Raw genomic sequence first — 16,340 nt, 5'->3', positions numbered from 1 at the left:
ATCAGATATTGTCCAAGATTAACCTTCAGGGTGGATATATCTCACTAGCAGCCTCGCACCGAGGACCTATCCACATCATCATTTACCCAGAATGCTTTGCGTGTAAATAAAATGTCCCTGTCATATGTTTTAAACTTTTAGTTTAAAAAATGATACAAACTGAAAATCCAACAGTATTTTTATAGTCTTTGTTTTACATTTAAAACATATGTTTATTAAATAAAGTCTAATGTAACAACTAATCGGAGATCCCTTTAAAGAGGAGTGTTGCGACGTCAGGGTGGCAATAACTGCAACCCTTCTCTATTTGCTCAGAATATCAGACAGAAAGTAAGAAACATTTTCACTGGTGATGGAAACTGAAGACTTTCAGTKTGTAATCTTCTGGAGTTGAAGTGAAATGTGCTTGTACATCCACCAGACAGATAATGGTCTTATTGCTCGTTATGATATTCTGACAACTAACTGTTATCTGTTTGTAGTCTTTAACTTGATCTWTTTCTTTTGGCGGAGAAACTCAGTCTCAGGTTAATATCCTTTATTTGCTTTTTGTTTGACAACTTTAGGGGTCAGGGTCCCTTTTTTCAGTGAATTTTATTGATGTTCTACACTTAAGAGGGAACACTTGGAGGCCCCCATGTCACTGGATCACACAGGGGATACAGTCTCCCATCACCTTATTAATTAGCCTTTGCAGCTTAAAGCCAGCCTGCTAACCCATTTAATGAGTAAATAATTGCTTTTTAGGTCTTATGTCATAAAGCCTTTCAGTAATGCGTGAAGCTACAGTGTCTCAAAATTACTCCCGKACCCTCGGAGTGTGAAAACAAATTGGGAACAGGAAAGAATTTGTCCTAAAGATATTTCTTTGGGCTTTGAATCTTTTAGGATTTGTTCCAAAATAAGATAATTTTTTTTTTATTCCTTCAGGATTTTAGGAAACGTCTAAAGACAATTTGACAAGGGATTGCTATCAAATAATTGGAAAAAAATATATCCTAAGAGAAATCTTTGCGGGACTCGTACAAATACATCAATTGTATACCCTTAAAGTTGCTTACATTCTTTTTTTACCTTAATTTTCTAACCTTAACTTCTTTCCCTTTTTTTTTTTTACTTTGTCTTACTTTCCAACAATTCCCTAAGTCCTTCGTTGTGTTTTGTTGACACATTCTTCTTTTAGTTTCAAATCAATACCCTGTCTTGGCCTCTTAGGCAGTTGTTGACTTGTGACGAGTGCACAACAAATCAATGAGGATTTTGTTTGAAGTTTAAATTGTCAGATTTGTCACAATATTTATTTTGCTTGTGCTGCTGTTAATTATGTCACAAAAATGACAGAATGAAAACACAACAATGTCCTTAAAACAGGGAGGTTTGATCACCGGATTCCTATCAGGAGCCATTAAAGTGACATTATTTTAGTTTTAGTTTTAGGGGCAGACTGTCCCTATGAGACGTTCTATTTTCTCTTTTTTTAAAAGCATAAATGAACAATTTCATTTTTACACGATTCGGAATTTATAGTGTCGCTAAACTTTTCAAAGCAAGAGTTTTGTAAAGTGCATTAATGCATATCGACAACCTTTTAAGTTGTTCACCGTAATTATTAAGTGCAAAATGCAGCAGCCATTCAGCAGGAAAAAAGTTTATCTAATTTACTGATTTKCCTAAGCTTCTGCTCCTCAGTTCACTTTACATTACTTCTTTTCTGTTAAATGGACAAAAAAAAAACCTGGCATCAATCTGTTGAGTCACCTTTTCCCTGTATACACTGACAGTGTGTGGGCTTGTAAACAACCTACTTAGAGAAAATTATACTAGAAAATGCRTTAATTAGCCAGGACAGTGCTTGCACGGGAAGTGTAAAGCGTTCTAATCTTTGTCCTCTATGCCTTAATGCTTCTCTGATACTTTCRGGTCCATTTTCGTTGAGGTTTTAAGGATTCATTACTTTTACCGTTCTTGCCTGGCTGCTGATGCTTGTGCACGTATACTGCATGGCTCTTTAGGTAAATAGATGCAAACAGTAGGAGGTTGAGTCTTCACGTGAACATCACAAAAAAAAAGTACTAAAATTTTCTTTATATGGTTTTGAGGGGATTTAAAATGTATAAAAATAGATAMCAAGCTGTGTAGAGAAATAAATGTTTTGCTACGCAGATTTTGAGCTCTAAATTTATAAAAGATAAGTATCAGATTTACATCGATAAGATCTACTTTTAGAGACGAACTAAACAACACTTTTTAAAAAGGTACACGTGTCACAATTATTCATAAAAACAAAACAAAAACAAAAAAAAAACAATCATTTTATGCCTTACAAGATAATTATTGTTATTTTGACCCTTGTGTAACTAATATACAACAGTTTTAATRATTTATAAAGTGACAGTTTTCACAGTGTATACGTGGACAGTCATGGACAATTGAAACGACTTCTTGCTCCTTTATTTTTTTTTCCCTGTTGATGCTTAATAGAAATGACAACAGCTTCTTTTGAACTGGCTGGTTATGAAGCAATTTGTCAAAACTGTTGACAACTAAGACCAGAAAATCCACAACAGAGGAATACAAGTGTCAATCCAGCCTTTGTAATGTAGACAGGCAGCAATAAGGAAAGAAGTGGCGCTAAAGACTGTATTTCTGACCTCTCCTGAAGGACTAGGAACATAGTGGATGAGAAATTGTTTTGTTGTAAGTTAAAATAAATGTATTTTTTGAGGAATTCATAAAATGTCTGCTCACCTTTTTATTTGATCAACAAAATCAATGTAGTAAATCTAAAATGATTTTGACTTTTTCTTTAACRAAGTTTTTGCAGTCTCTTTTTACTAAGCTATGTGCTTAAAGTTCATTGCCAATCATGTTTGCTAGAATTGATGTAGTTGCTGCACAGATGTTGCACATCATTACACATTGGTTGAAGTCAAGTGAGGATAGTTTTTTTGTTTTATTTAATAATATGTTCTCATTTTTAGAACATTATTTGCTTAAACAGTCTTGGGATAGTTCATTGTGATAAAAGCTGCCTGTTAGGTGAGTCCAAATTATATTATGTTACATTGTAATTCAGTTATATGTACACATTTAAATAGATCTCACTTGTTCACACTATTTCATTTCTAATAAAAAATTACAATGACTGACTCGGTATCGGTAAACTAAAAAAACAAAGTTCTACAAAATTATTCAAAGCGTTAATAGAAGATCACATAAAAGGTCTTCTTTGGCCTGAGCCATAGAGTAAAACTTTAATATTAGAAATGAGCAGGTAATCAGGTTTTAGCTGTTTTTGACCTGCCTTGCAACCACCAGAAACAAGCTGCGAGTGTTTTTATTTTTCAGGCTTCTGAAAATCTTTGGCATTTTCATGCACAACCATCTCTGGGGTTTAAGGTGAATGGTCCAAAGAAGAGGGAAAAAAAATATCCAGTGAGCAGCATTTGGGTGGACAAAAAATAAATAAAWAAWTCCATGTTATTGTCAGAGGTCAGAGGAAAATGGGTAGACCGGTTCSAGATAACAGAAAGGCAACTGCAGCTCAAATAAATAGGCTACTCTTTCCAACCAAGGCCTGCAGAATACCATCTCTGAACACACAACACATCCAACCAGATGGGCTACAGCAGCAGAAGACCACTCTGAGTGTCATTCCTGTCAGCTAAAAACAGGAAACTAAAGCAACAATTCATACAGGCTCACCAAAATTTGACAAAAGAGGCAAAACATTGGAAAAACATAGCCTGATCTGTTGACTCATTGGGAACTCTAGTTTGTTCATGTATGGAAATTCTAGTAGATCAGCAGTTTCTGAAACACTCAGACTGGCAACAACCACGTCACGTTCAAAATCATTTAAATCTAATTTCTTTCCCAATTGGATGCCCAGTTCGAACTTCAGCAAGTTGTCCTCACCGCATCTACATGCCTAAAGGCATTGAGTTGCTGTCGTGATTGGCTGATCAGCTGTTTACATTAATAAGCCACCAAACAAGTGGACCTAAACTTAGAACATAAAGAGCCTGGGGAAAAAAGAGAGTTTCTACAGTCGTGACAATTGGAAATGGATATGAAACTATAATTTGAAACAATTTTTTTTTCAATTTAATTCAATTCAGTTCAAAAAAGTTATTCATTTCATTAAAAACAAAATAACTATATACAATAGAAACTAAGAAAATACACAAATCAAAAAAATCTAAAAAAAATGAAAGGTGGCAGAAGAAGAACAMATCTTATAATGTCTGCCCCTTTTATCCCCAATATATATTCAAAGAAAAGATAATTTACAAAACAATACTAAATAAAAATAAAGATTAAAAACATAAATTCAAACAACAATACATATAGCTTCACATTTTGCTCTTTCATATACCTTCAGAAAACTAGCTTTTATATGTCTCTTTAAATACGTATATACATAGAACTAGCATTTTTAAGATCATCCTCCAGACCATTCCACAATCCTATACCCTGGATTAAAGTACATCTTTCTCTCAAATAAGTACAAAAATATGGCTTCACAAACATTTCCATCCCCTTAAGATAATAACAACTGTCTCTCTTAACAAAATTTGCCTGAATGTTGGAAGGTAATTTAATGCATTTATAAACAATAATACTGCGTTCACACTGAACGCGATTTCAGCATCAAAATCGCAGCCAACGCTGAAGTTTGAAGCTTGTGCACTTTGAGGTCAGACGCAGGACAGCTCTTGAAGCGCTGCACGGCAAGAGCCTCCWCGCCCCTCCCTCCTCTGTCGGGCTCTGTTTAATGTCGGACGAGGAAGTGGCTTTGCTTTATTTACAGAGAGCAAGAGCATGTCACGTTCATCAGATAATTAATTCATAATTAATTCACCAGATAATTCAGAGTAGAGGCTCACAGCTCGCTTTCAGGACTGTTTTTCCAGTCTGATGAGTCGCTGCCACGCATTGGTGCAGATATCTCCTGTCAGGACACCGACTGCAGGCACTCGATTTCAGCTAAAGAGCTCCTCTCCGTCTGTTTCAGGTTAGTGGACATCATTCAGTAAACTGTCCCGTCGGGAAATATGTCGCTTCGTCACACAGTGGAGTCTCTCTGATTGGTTGACGCGGCGCGTCGAGCTGCAAAAGTTCAGATTTTTTAACTTCAGCGATTTGCGCCTCAGCGCGTCGAATGCTCAGATCGTTCAAATCGTTCAAATCGCGCTGCTCTAATCGCGCTTGAGGCGCCGCAGMACTTCCCGACGTTGCTTGAAGCGCGTCCACCAAAGACTTTGCATGTAAACCTGATGCTCCTGATGCTGAAATCACGTTCGGTGTGAACGCACCATAAAAGTGTGATCAAATATATCACAATATTTCACTTCACAATATTGTATCAATTCCCCAAAAGCACTGTATTAATATTTATTTAAAGCTTAAATACACCGATTCATTTTTTTGTTGCTTTTCAGTCTCCGACCACTAGTTGGCAACAGTCAGCCAGCCATTTGGCTCCTCCACTCCCGAGGAGCCTGAGAGTATAATGCTAGCTCAAACGTTAGCATTATGAGTAGTAATTAGCACTAAGTTTGGATGGCTGAATCTGAGCAGTTTACATCAACACTCGCTGCCTTCAAAGCAGAAATAGAGTTGCCAAATGTCCCGTATTAACCAAATTGAAATGTCTTGTACAGGACGATTTTTCTCTCACTGTAACCTGAAATCAGGCCCATTATGATACGGCAGGCATGAAGGCATTTTTGTAACGCCCTGACCTGAATGGTACTCCCAAATACAATGACCATATAAGCACTGAGGACATTGAAATGACTGTTGTGCTCGCACTACCCCCTTAAGTGGCCCCGTGGCAGGCAACATCAACACAGACTGTAGCAGCTTCATTTCGTCCATTTACTGGACTTTAGCACAAGAGATAGGCTATTGTTAGTGTGGTGTAATTTTATAAGAAATTAATATTGTAAATCTAAAAGCTGCCACAAATATATTATCAAACTATGTAAAGACACAATTGGCCAAACCATTAAAATCATGGATGAAATAAAAAATATAAAACATACAGATTTTTTCTATTAGAATTTTTGGAGAAAAATGGCAATATTGCCTTGCTTACAGTATAGCAACATATTGCGAKATATCATATCTTGACCCCTGTGTGATGATATGTATACCACCAAATGTTTGCCAATACGCAGTCCTAATAACAACAGTCATGTTGGAAGAGGAAGGGGCCAACTCCAAACTGTTCCCACAAAGTTGGGAGCATGGAATTGTCCAAAATGTCTTGGTATGCTGAAGCATTCAGMGTTCCTTTCACTGAAACTAAGGGTCCAAGCCCAGCTCCTGAAAAACAACCCCACACCATAATCCCACCATCCACCAAACTTTACACTTGGCACAATGCAGTCRGACAAGTACCGTTCTCCTGGCAACTGCCAAACCCAGACTCGTCCATCAGATTGCCAGATGGRGAAGCGCGATTCGTCAATCCAGAGAACGCGCCTTCACTGCTCTAGAGTCCAGTGGCGGCGTGCTTTACACTACTGCATCCGATGCTTTGCATTGCACTCTGATGTATGGGTTGGATGCAGCTGCTCGACCATGGAAACCCATTCCACGATGCTCTCTGAAAACTATTCTTGAGCTAACCTGAAGGCCACATGAAGTTTGGAGGTCTGTAGTGATTGACTCTGCAGAAAGTTGGTGACCTTCGCACTATGCGCTTCAGCATCCGCTGTTCATCCGTCAGTTTACATGGCCTACCACTTTGTGGCTGAGTGCTGTCGTTCCCAAACACTTCCACTTTTGTGTAATACAGCTGACCATTGACTGTGGAATAATTAGGAGCGAGGAAATTTCACTACTGGATTTGTTGCTCAGGTGGCATCCTGTCACAGTTCCACGCTGGAATTCACTGAGCTCCTGAGAGCGACCCATTCTTTAACAAATGTTTGTAAAAACAGTCTGCATGCCTTGGTTCTTAATTTTACACACCTGTGGCCATAGAAATGATTGGAACACCTAATTCCAATCATTTGGATGGATGAGCAAATACTTTTGGCMATATATAACCAAGTACTGTTTTAAACAAAYAATGCTGGACTGAGCTTCACCAGATTACATGCAGGCTTCTTAGAACATTGCATTCTGTCCATTCTGCAGAGATAATGCTGTGGCCCAAATATTTAGAAGTCATTTTGTACTTTGTGGGTAATTTAAATGCACTTGGACCAGAAAATTAAAAATAATTCAGAGTAAAGAAATTTAATCAGTGTCAAACTCTTTTCAGCAATGACCACTGCTGCCTCTACTTCCTGGGAAACAACCACTTYGGTTGTTTTTAATTGAAACAAATGTAGGAGGAATTATTTAGATGATTGAGACAAATAACCAATCTGAGCAAGACAATTGAATTGTTTTTCAGGCAATAGGATTTTCAGTCAGGCTTGGACAGCGCTGCTCTCCCCACTGACTTCAGGTACCAAAAGACAGTGTATGCTCATTTGCTTAGTAAAGATTTGTTTTAGCCATGCTGATTTCCAAATTCAATTTCTTGCCAAGCCGAAGAAAGAAAGTCCTCCGGAGGGCTGAGAGTATTGTACTCCCTGTTTTAATCACTGTTTTCTTTCAGGTTGCAGAGAGAGTTATCGATTTGGATTCAAATGAAGCTGTTGTGACTGTGAGAGGTCCATTTGTGAAAACTTGCTGGTGTGTGTCTCTCCATTTAATGAGGAAGCATAATGAAGCATGTTAACTTTCATCGTTCCCTCCTCATCAAAGTCATCACCATCACCACTTTGATTGGCACCCGTCACCAAATCAGTGGCATTGACTTACATTTATGCCTCGCCATCTGTTTTATCGTCATGCATTATGAATGATTTGGACGACGCCGCGGTAACGATAAAGCTGTGACAGTTTCGCAGCATGTTTCTCGACGGCGGCTGTGTCATTTCCAGTTCTCCACGCCGAGGAAATAATGCATGGTGTCACGTGGAGGAGAAAAGTTGAAAATCTCTCGRATGTTTATGCATCCCTGTATGTTTAACTCCCACACAAAGCAGGGGTGCTCTTTCATCAGCCTGACAAACRGAATCTCTCTGGTGAAATCAAATTGAACTCAGTTTCACAAATTAACTACAGATTAACTGCKAGGTAGGCGGTATGTCTATAGGTATAAGACAAGGTGTGATGCACAAATCAGGGTGATATGGTAAACTAATGAAATAGCTGAGATAGTCCCTTTAGGGGCGAGCCCTTGGATCTTTAATTTGGGCAAGGGAAGACAGGAACATGTAATCAATGCTCTCACCTCTGGGGGTTTTTGCAGTGGGAMTAGGCAATAATGTGTATTCCCAAGTGGCAGCATTTTTCTGAATCAATATTCTATTTGACAGGGCTGCGTTTGARTGAAACATGGTGAACCTTACAGTGAATAATTCGAGAGCTGGTGGGAGATGTTGACCAGATTTGCTCTTCTTGTCACACACAAATTCAAAAACCGACACAAACCCCATCATCGCCTCTACGACCATACAGCAAATGTTGTGGTGTATGGTTCTAATTAATGAGTGCAAAGGTTTGAAGCTTTCAGTTTATGCCACGAGACATTTGGGATAACTTTAATTTATGGCATACAGAAGAGCGCTGGCTCTCTGACACAAGCAGCAGGGGGTCTTTGAAAGCAGGCGGCATTCTGCTGTGGAAGAGCTTTGAACATCTCTCCCTAAAGCAGGACAGGAATCAAAAGCATTGAGGAACGTGYACAACGGCGCTCCATATTCCACATTGTCTAAGATGCTTCAATATTTAAAGCACACCCATGCTGATTATGTGTGCATGGCTTGAAAATAAGCACCTTGCATATGTTTTTTTCTTAAATGTACAACGCCAGCTCACTTTTGGGTCATTTCAAACACATGACTCCATAATTGCAACCACTTAGTTTTGTATGAATTTTGCAGCGAAGCTAAACTTTGCTGGTAAACTGAAGTGAGTTGCTGTTTCTAGCGCGGTGCTATGTGACCCTCCTCTACCCCCTGCAGAGCAACAAACATGTTGTTCTCGTCAGATGCTTGCAGCAGCTAATTAGCGTAGGACTGGAGAATCATTATCATTGCTACAGGTAGTTTAACGGGGACACAAAGTGTGTCTGCTTTCAGTCAAAATCCTGGCAATATGTTTACTTCTGAGAGTTTTTTTTTTTTTTACAAATCTTCTGTAAATCAGGGGTGTGCGAGTCAAAGTGTCTGTGACAGAACAAGCTCATGAGTGCATCGCAAACTGAAAAAGATCAAGCATGTGACGCAGAGCTTCAGCTACTGGTGTCGGTGCTAATGAGAACTCCCATGGTAAGAGCAACTTCTCAGAGGAAGAGCATTTTGGTTTCCACATGTAAACACTTGCCTGACTCAAGAACCACAGACTGCATCTGCAGTAATTGTATRGAAACAAGATGTCAGACAGTAGTCCACATACACTCTCAGTGCTAGAGTGCAAAATGCACAATTCTGACACCACAAGGATTTCAGTGGCTGGTATTGATGGAGATAAGTGCTGATCGAAGGCCTAGACACCATTCATTCAGATGGTAATTACATAAACTTGACACTGAACTTGTGTTACATTATCTCGTGATCTATTGTAACGATGGACAAAATGATTTCAGATGGTGTCAGCTACAATTATCTTCCTGGTTGTAAATGGGGAAAAACAAATTGAATAGCTGTGTAAATGAAACGGGTAGCAAACCCTATGGTCTGTGAAATTCCAAATGTCCCCTTGTGTGATGCAGCTGGTAACTGTTTTTATCTCGATGAGCCCGAGGAGTTAAGTGAATTTCATTAGGACTTCTTTACTCCTGCAAGAGCTGAATACGACCGAATGTTACGTCTTTGTTGCACTTTCCCCAGTCATAAAATCGGTGCGTTCGAAGCCAAAAACAAACACACACACACAAAAGAAGCTTTAATAAAGTCTCTATCCCCCTTTGGCCCATTTTAGTTCTGTTTGGATGGCTTGGAAATATGTTAGGGCAAAATGAGAACAGAATAACACCTTGAATTTCTTAGGGTTGGCACTGTGCCTGGCAGTAACAGTCTTTAGTGTTTTTGTCTATTGATTTGATCTGTATTGTCTAGAACAACAACACCTGTATCATCGGGTTTTTAACACAACGTAAGCCATTTGTCGACAAAAAAACAACCAAATGTTACTATTATCGAACCTGTTATAGCTCTAAATAAGGTTTGGAAATGTTCCACTCTGTTCTCATAATCATATTTGCACTGTATGGTCTAGACAAATACATACATGCATGCAAGAAAAATAAAAATAAAAAAGACTCAAAAATGTGTACAAAATATAGACATGCCTGTTATACACTTGTTATGTACTAAAAAATAAATCCGAGTTTAAAATATCTTCATTATCCTAATTTGCAAAAACTTTATTATTAAAAAMGAAGGAAGGAGAAACTGTTGCCTAGATGTACTTTCTTTTTAAACCGTTTAAACCAGATGTAGACAAAGGTTTTAATGGCTTTGCTGAGGAAACAATTTTTCTTTTATTCCATTGTGTGTGTGTGTTTTTTTTATTTTTATTTTTTGTACTTTACCTGCCACAATACCTGTCACAAAAAGGAGATATCAAGACGGGGATCCTCGAGGAAGCCAAGAAACTTTAAAGCAACATAATGTGCTGGCATCCACCTCTTGGCTAAAGTTTTTTTTTTTTCATTTTGACAAGAATAAGTTCAACTTTTCTTGGCTTTATAAGTAAGTCACATCCTTAAATGAAGCACTAGTTTCTCTTTGAGAAGAAAGAAACATTCTATCGTTATCTAAGTTTGACACTGAAACTTATTGGATATACATCGTCATCCCTTTAGCATCTATGGGGGGGTTTAAGTATTTTTATCTGAATGCGGTTCTCCTGGGGAAAGCGGCTGCCGAACACCCACACAGTGTCTCTGACAGCCTTTAAAGCAAGCAACGGTGCAAGATGTGCTGCTCGTGTTATTGCAACTTATCTACTACGATGGTCTCACAGCAAATATATTCCTCGCACAAAAACATAAACAGTCCATAACGTCAAGTGCTGATGGTGCTAATGCAAACAAAAACTGCTGAAAAGTGACCGTGGCTGTGCCCTTGCCACCAACTCTGGGTAACAAGTGAATGAAAATTGGTTTTACCTGAGTCAGGTAATCATTACTAAATGAATTTACTCTTGGACCAAGGGTATAAGTGGGATAAATATATACGTCTGAGATGAATACAAATCTCACTTATGTAATGAAAGGCACACTAGTTATTGATTTTGGAGGTAGCACTCAGCGTGCCTTTCAGCGCTGTCCTGTTGTACATTAGAATGATGAGTTTTCCTTATGGCAGGTGTTTACATGAGACTGCCAACAATTATAGCTACAGTGAGCTCTATGTTTTGTTATTTTTCCTTCAAGCCCGCAGGTCCCTCCGTCCAGTGCTGCTATGCAAATTGTTTCTGCTTCATGCATGCATAATGAGCACAAAAGTGAACGTTCCGGCCATGTTGATTTTATTTATTTTTTGTTTTTTTTTTCCAATCTGTGTATTTGTGCTCTGTCATCATTGTAGTAGACACACATCACCTTTATCTTCCCCATCATTTCCACGTCTATCGCCTGCATTCTAATCATTCATTATAATAACATAATTATTACCATTGTGACTGCACGGATGATGYGTTCATTTCCATTGTGATGCACCAATAAAGTGGCAGTGATTCATTTTTTTTTCTCCACRGCTATGTCCGCGTTCATTACGCCTCAATAACAGATGGACCCTGTTAGCTGCACACGTCTGACAACTGCTGAAGTGTCGGCTTTAGCACACSGAGCAGCTGGGAGGACACGGCCCGTGTTTCCGAGCCGGTCCGTGCTCTTCAATAATTCAACCCGTCCAGCTGTCTCCTATCAGGCCCAAAGCTCCACGGCCTCCAAGCTCACATCAGAGCTGCACAACAACGCCAGCTATAAGTGGGGCCTTGCATCAGCTTGTTTACCGTTATATTAAAAAAAGCAGAACTATACAAACTCCCATTCAGAGAATAACCTTGATTATTTATTTAAGCAGAACCTTTTTTTTTTATTTCCACCAGTTATTTTAATTTTCTTGAAGAACCAAAGACATTAGAAAGATTTTCATACATTTTTACTCAAGGTTGTTTTTTTCCCCATTATGTTTTCTGTAAAAAAAAAAAAAAAGCATAACAATATAGTTAATTATTGACTGCTGCCCTCAGGGAAAGCAGTTAAAGACCCCTATTTTTTTTTCTCTCCTGAAAGAAGAGAATGAATCTATGGTTGTGGCATCCTGGTGAGATGAAAGTCTAATTATCTCTCAAGAAAACGAGTGGAAAAGCTTTTTAATTAGGACCCAACCAAATCAGCGCACCGAGAATTTGTACATTGTGATGGATGGTGTACGTATCTCCTTAGTGACTGCAGACGGAATAATAATCTGACGAAGGCGAGTGGACTGTGCAAAGCAGGGTGGCCACCGAATCAGAAAGCCCAAGGAAAGTGCTCAGCAGAGGCGGGGGAGGGCGGGGGGGCATCGCTTCAGAGTGTGAAGGTAAAGAGTTATATGAGGCCCAATTACATGATTTATGAGTCAGATAACAGTGGAAACGTAAGGGTAAGAGCTGGAAAGAAAGGAGCTTTTTTAAAAGAGATAAGTAACTAAGACAGAGATGTAAGAAAAAAAGAAAGAATTAGACAAAAATAGGGTGCAGCAGAGCCCCAAGCATCAGTCATGATTGGTCCCGTTCCCAGAGCAGATCCGATTGGTTAGCCTTCTCCACACTCCCCTCTCCTTGGCTCTTACCTTCCCTCTCATCTCAGCAGGGGGTCCCACAGTCACCAAGCCCCTTAATGCTCCCCCCTCCACTCTTCTGCTGCGTGGCTGGCATGCAGAATGCATAATCACTATATAATCATAATCAATGTCTGTGCATGTGTGGGAGGAGTACAACAGCAGAACAGTTTTTGTTTTTGTTTTTTTTTCTCCCTTTTTTCAGCTGAGTTCAATAGGAAACAAGTGGCATACTGTATATAAAATTTACCTTTGCAACAACAGCCTTGCATGTAATTTACCAGGAAAAAGGGAAGCACAAAATAACATGATTACGTCTGTGCTAACTCGATTATTGCTTTGAAAGAGTGGATGTGAGCTGCAGCTACATTAGGTTTGCCTGAGAGTCGGAATGCTTTAGGAGCAAAATCCCCCTTTTATTTATTTTAGGTTGCATCACAAAAAGAGGCATTATTCATCCTTTGGAAAAAAAAAAAATAAACATTGCAGTTTCAGTGTTGAATCAARCTTCCTATTGATTTGATGCCACATGTTTGTGAGGCTCAAATGTTCTATTAGTTTACTTGTTCCTGTCACTCATTTCTTATTCCTGCCATATTAATTTTAGGGTTTTTCTTTCTTTCTGTGTAAATTACAAAATTTTCATGCTGCATTGATAGGTGAGGAAATGCATATTTTAATCATCCTGTTACGCTTGATGATCTACTCTGGTCATTGAACTATTTAAATAYGATTTTTACAGGATCGCTTCAGGAAAACAAGTATTTAGGAACAAAGAACTGACAGAATGACCCCCTACCTACTGAAACTTCTTTTCAATGTAATTKTATCAATAAAAATAAACAACCAACTTTTACAGAGTTTTAAAATAATAGGTGTGATAGGCGGCTCAGTTGGTAGAGCTGATGCCTCTCAGCAAGAAGTTCGTTGGATCAAAAACTGGCCCAGGGACCTTTCTGGGTAGAGTTTACATGTTCTCTCCGTGCATGCGTGGGTTCTCTCCGGGAACTCCGGCTTCCTCCCACACACCAAAAATATGACTGTTAAGTTAGTTTATTATTTTTTATTGTCCCTAGGTGTGAGTGAAAGAGTAAAAGGTTGTTTGTCTCGTTTGTCTCTATGTGTGGCCCTGTGATGGACTTGCGACCTGTCCAGGGTGCACCCCGCCTCTCACACTGTGACTGCTGGTTATGCAAGTAGGTGTCTCTGCAGAACGTGTTGTCCTGTGGGCGGAGACAGCCCAAATCGTCATTGGCCGAGGTCTTAATGTGGGCGGAGACGTCCTTGCTTGTGATTGGCGGAGGTCTTGATGTGGCCAGAGATGGCCCAAGAGATGTGATTGGTCAGATTGATGGTGGGGTATGAGGCTGGACGCAGCGGGGAGTAGCTTAGTCGAGTCGGGCAGGAAGTAACATGGTTTTTTTTAGATTAATTTTACTCATAACTTGAGAAAGGAAAGTGCTAGCTGCACAGAATTTGAACGTCATACATGTGAAAGGATGTGTAACAATATGGCTTGGTTAAAACACCCCTAACCAGAGTAAGGGGTCTCTGCAGTAGGTTTTGTCCTGTGGGCAGAGATGGCCCTCCTCATGATTGGCGGAGGTTTCGATGTGGGCGGAGACGGCCCTCCTCATGATTGGCGGAGGTTTCGATGTGGGCGGAGATGGCCCAAGATACGTGATTGGTCAGATTGACAGTGGGGTTTGAGGAGGCAGCGGGGAGTAGCTTGATCGAGTCAGGAGGGAAGCAACATGTTTTTTTAGATTAATTTTAGTCATAACTTGGTTAAAACATCCCTAACCAGCCTGTAAAAAGATCGCTCAAAATCAATATTTTTTTACAGGCTGGTTATGGGCACGAGTGACCCCCGTGACCCTGAAAGGAAGAAATGGGCATAGATAATTAATGGATGGATGGATGGATGGATGGATGGATGGGGTGATAAGTTATTTGAGTCCGTATGATTGACAGAACATGATCTCTGTTGCATCCTATAAAGCAGTGGTTCCCAACCCTGGTCCTCAAGGACCCCTATCCTTCATGTTTTAGTTGTTTCCCTGCTATTCAGCAGGTCTTCAGATTCTTCAGGAGGTTGTTAGTCTCCCCAGGTGTGCCAAATCAGGGAAACGTCTAAAACATGCAGGACAGGAGTCCTTGAGGACCAGGGTTGGGAACTGCTGCTATAAAGGTAATGTAGGATTTGATATGTCTGTTAGACTGTTTGGTGTTTTTATCTACAGACAGACTTTACCTTGAATTTTGATTAGCATTTACACAAAACAGATTGAACATGATACAAAAGAGTCTAAAGATGTCAGGAATCAATGAAGAAATGTTTCTGTAGATTTATTCTCTATAAATCTAAAACAAACAGAAATGACAGAATTGACTTCTAATGAAGCCTTCAGTAACAGTTTTTTTTCTGTAGGCTTTTCTATATTCTAATCACACCACATTCATTCTGCTCTTTAATTCCCGGGTGAGGACACAGTGACCCGCAAAGGCTGTAAAACTCCTCTGAACTCTTGTGAAGATGGATTAGTAGGATTCAGTCTGTCACGACTTCTTTTGATGAAGAGTAACCAGACGGTCTCGGGTTCTATTGATCAGAAAAAACAAGACTCTTATTCCRTCTCAAATTGTTGTCAGTACAACATGGTAATGATATAGGTTGGTCTGTGGGCATTCAAGTCAAACAAACAATAATGTTTGCCTTTTTAGGCATTTATCTTGTTGGATGTCCTCACTGTGTCGCAGAACAAAGAGCGTTTGACCTCTGGATGTGTTTTKATTAAGAAGTGGTRCAGTAGCTTAGACAATTTGATCCTMGAGTAATGTCTAAGGATTATTGCAATGTTTTAAATAGTGCATTGTGTAATAAATAGTGTTCAGAGACTGTTCCGGTGTTGCTGTTCTCACACTTTTTTAAAATGCAAACTGCACTAGATTTTGCCAACTGCAGTTAAAGCTCTGGTATTTTGGATCAACTTTTAGGACTGTACATAAGTATTTCTATTTACAGCATTTTTTAATGCTGTGAAACTTTCAGGTGGTTTTTTTTTATTGTCGATTTTCCTAAGTTGCATATTTGCTGAGCGTGCACAACAAGCTGCGCGATAACCTCAGGCTGAGTGACTGGGAGTGAATCTTTTCACGTTAAATGATTGTGATTGTGATCGTTAGCTGGGAAAATGCACAATTACAACACGCTGCTTGACCAATCACATGGTTCACTGCTGCTCAACAATGAAATTCTGTTAACAGTGTTGGTCCGGAAGTTTCTTTTTTTATTTGCTACTCCCTAAGAACTTGTAGGACTGGTGTTTGTTATCTGGCCAAGGCATTCCTCTCTGATGCCTCTCCATATTTGGACAGCAGTTTGGATTAAGCCTTTGTCCCAGGCTTGTGCTCATGGGTGGAAGGAGAGATATAGTGGTCTGGTCTGGGGGATTGCTTCCAACACCTGCACAATCCGGGGTGGGGGGTGGGTGG

General features: G+C 39.5%; 1 protein-coding gene across 1 annotated transcript in view; it reads left to right on the top strand.

Annotated features, from left to right (window-relative positions):
* Nucleotides 1-16,340, top strand: part of si:dkey-237h12.3 (teneurin-3) — a gene marked incomplete in the record, with an annotated part of 271,624 nt that overhangs the window by 20,018 nt on the left and 235,266 nt on the right.

Source organism: Austrofundulus limnaeus, unplaced genomic scaffold, assembly GCF_001266775.1.
Source record: "Austrofundulus limnaeus strain Quisiro unplaced genomic scaffold, Austrofundulus_limnaeus-1.0 Scaffold11, whole genome shotgun sequence".
NCBI classification, from domain to species: Eukaryota; Metazoa; Chordata; class Actinopteri; order Cyprinodontiformes; family Rivulidae; genus Austrofundulus; species Austrofundulus limnaeus.
Note: the sequence above shows the minus strand (reverse complement) of the source record. Positions and strands in the feature narration are given on the sequence as shown.